We start from the raw sequence: 3,356 nt of genomic DNA, 5'->3' as shown, positions 1-3,356 counted from the left end.
AATCATAATTATGTGACCTATTTTGCATAGGCTTTTTCACATACTATAAGATGAAAAAGCAGAACAAATTAAAGATAAGGAATATTAACAATGCAAGAAAAAACTGGACCTTACTGACATATGAACACTACATCTGATGGTTGAATGCATGCTCACCTGAAGTTACAGATTTGCCAGCTGTATGCTAATTTTAGGAGATATATCTCACTGTGCTCTTGACTGCAATAAGAGGATTTAGTGATTATAATTTCAAGAAGTTAGCCCTATTTACGAATATCTCTAGGGCCTGTTTTATGTCTCTGTTCCTGAGGCTGGACATGAAGGTGTTCAGCAAGGGAGTAACTACTGCATACACGACGGATCTGATTATGACTTTGTCATTGGAGTCCAATGATGAGGATAAAAAGGAAACACCAGCAAGGGTCCCATAGGATAAAGACACCACAAAGAGGTGGGAACCACAGGTGGAACAAACTTTAAAGGTTCTCCTGGTGGAAGAGACCCTCAGAAATGCAATCCCTATATGAATAAATGAACCCAAGATAGTACTCAAAGGCAGGATAAGAAGGCTTCCTCCCACAGGAAAGATGACCAGCTCATTGAGGGAGGGGTCTGAACAGCTCAACCTCAGGAGTGTACTGAGGTTACAGAAGAAGTGGGGGATGGTATTGTCCATTCAGAAAGACAATTGGACCAAGAGGAGGGTGAGCAACAGGGTGTGGATACAACAGAGGAATCAGGATCCAGCGAAAGAGACACACAGTTCCTGCCTCATGATGGTGCTGTAGTAGAGAGGCTGGCAAATGGCCATGTACTTGTCATAAGCCATCACCATCAGAAGGAAATTGCCCAGGCAAAAAAAAGTGGGAACAAAACATATCTGGAAATGCATCCTGAATAGGGATGGATTGTTGCTGAGTCTTCATGTTCATCAGCATCTTAGGGACAGTGACAGTTGAAAGGGAGGTGTCTGTGAGCACCAGTAGCTGAGGAAGAAGTTCATAGGTATGTGGGGGTGAGGGTCCAGCCTGATGAGCAGGATGATGAGCAGGTTCCCAAGCACCATGGTCAGGTACATGCCCAGGAACAGGGCAAAGAACATGCCCTGTTGCTCTGGCCAGATGGGGAACCCCTGAAAGAGAAACTCAGACACATGGCTCTGCTTCTCCCTCCTCATGCTCTTCTTGCCTCAGCTGGGAATTGGGGAAAGTGAGAAATGTCAATGACCTTGCTGTAATATTATAGTCATGTTCTCTGTCCTATGAAAAGTCTTACATTTTGCTACTCTCCCTGTATTTCTCTCAATCATTGGTGAATGAATCAGTCTTTCAAATTCTGCTCCAATAATACATCAAACCCTCATATTAACCAAGTATTTTCTCAAAGAAACCAATGGACATTCAGTCTTCATTCAATAAATAATTATTGAACAACTGCTTTTTCTCATATTGAATACATAGTCAACAGAACTGAGAAGTCTCTGTGTTCAAGTTTACATCTTTACATCAAGCCAGGTTCAAACCTCTATAATTTGATAGGTTGAAAACTGGAAAAGGGCACCAGGTAAATGTTATCAATCATTTCTTTCCTCTTAAAAAGGATATGAAACTCCTTACATTTGAAGAGAGTTACTGAAACTATGTCATGGGGTTTCAATAGAGTTTGCTGCACCCTACCTGTTTTGAGTCACTTAAAATCCCCTGTTATCAAAAATGTCCAATCCAGGCTTCCAAACCAATGTCAATAGTTTCAAGCACTGTTCAAGTGTTTTACATACACTTTCAAATTAAATCTTCACAGTGGCCCAAATTAATATTCTTTTTGTGTGTGTATGTGTTTTGGTCTTTTTAAGGCCACACCAGTGGCACATGTAACTTCCCAGGCTAGAGGTTGAATCAGAGATGTAGCTCCCAGCCTATACCATAGCCACAGCAACATGGGATCCAAGCCGCATCTGCAACCCACATGGTAATGCCAGATCCTTAACCTATTGAATGGGACCAGGGATTCAACCCACATCGTCATGGAAACTATTCAGATTTGTTAACCACTGAGCCATAATAGAACTCCATAGCCACTGAGCTATGACAGGAACTACCCAAATAAATATTCTTTCACACATGTTAACCATAATAAAACAATACACATTATTAAATGTGCAAAGACACAGACAATTGAGTGCAACCGATAGAATCACAACATAGCAAACTATCAAAAGTACTTTATTAGTAGATACTGCATTGACAAGGTAAGCATTTAGGATTTACTAAAAGTACACATAAGAATCTTAAGTGGTGGGGTGGAGAAAGACAGCAGAGGAGTAAGAGGTCAAGCACACCTTCTTCCACAAACACATCCAAAAAAACACACCAACATGTAAAACTACTCTCACAGAACATTAACTGAATGCTTGTAGTAGAATTAAACCTTGAAAAAGGGCCTGAAACTTTTGACATAACAGGGTAGAAGAAAAGAAAAAGAGAGAGAGAAAAGGAATCAGAATGGGACTAGCATTTCTTAGAGGGAGCTGTGAAGGAGAAAAGGAACCCACAACATTGGAAGTCACCTAACTGACAAAAGATCAGCCAAGTGGGTGGGACCTCAAAGTTGCCATAAAAGTGCAGCAGCTGGACTGAGAACAGCAAAGCAGAGTGAGAGCCACACAGATCATCTGACCCATCTGCACAGACACCACAGACTGAGATGCTTGGAGGCTCTGGAATTCAGGGTCTGGAGGTCAGTACCGGGGAGAGGACTGGGGATGGCATGAGGAGCTAAGGAGCAGTGCACCATGGGATAAGAAGGGGGACACCATGGCAGAGGGAAGCTGGGAGAAGGTCTGGACCCACTCGAGAGGCAAGGTGCCATTGTTGGGTAGGGGAGAGGAGGAAGGGGAGACCCCATAGGAAACTCCCTGCTCCATAGCATGCACATGTCTGAGGGCTTAAAGGGCAGGGTGGCTCTGCCCATGCTATGGGCAGCAGGAAGCCACTTGCTCTTTAGGGGACATTAGGCACTTCTTGTTAAGGCCACCAGTGGAGAGGCACTAATTGTGTGGGCTATGAGTATAAGGGAACTAAGTGTTACATGGTGCCTCTTGCATGATCTACAGGTGGAAGGGACAGACTGCAGCAGTCATCTCAGAGGCCAATGGGAGGCTTGGCTTGCCACCACTGCGGGCCTTTGAGTGGGCTCCACCTGCAACACCAGGGACCTCAGGGGTTGGCAAAAATGAAAAAAAGGAGGCACTTCAACCAAGCACCATACACTGTTGCTCTCACTCCCCTGGGAACACATCCACCCTGCAAATGCCATGCCAAATGCTCTGGGCAGTGCCCAGACCCTTGGTGACTATC

General features: G+C 44.0%; 1 pseudogene; it reads right to left on the bottom strand.

Moving 5' to 3' along the window:
- On the bottom strand, positions 242-829 carry LOC100523111 (annotated as a pseudogene).

Source organism: Sus scrofa, chromosome 1 (assembly GCF_000003025.6).
Source record: "Sus scrofa isolate TJ Tabasco breed Duroc chromosome 1, Sscrofa11.1, whole genome shotgun sequence".
NCBI classification, from domain to species: Eukaryota; Metazoa; Chordata; class Mammalia; order Artiodactyla; family Suidae; genus Sus; species Sus scrofa.
This window is presented reverse-complemented; position numbering and strand designations above follow the sequence as displayed.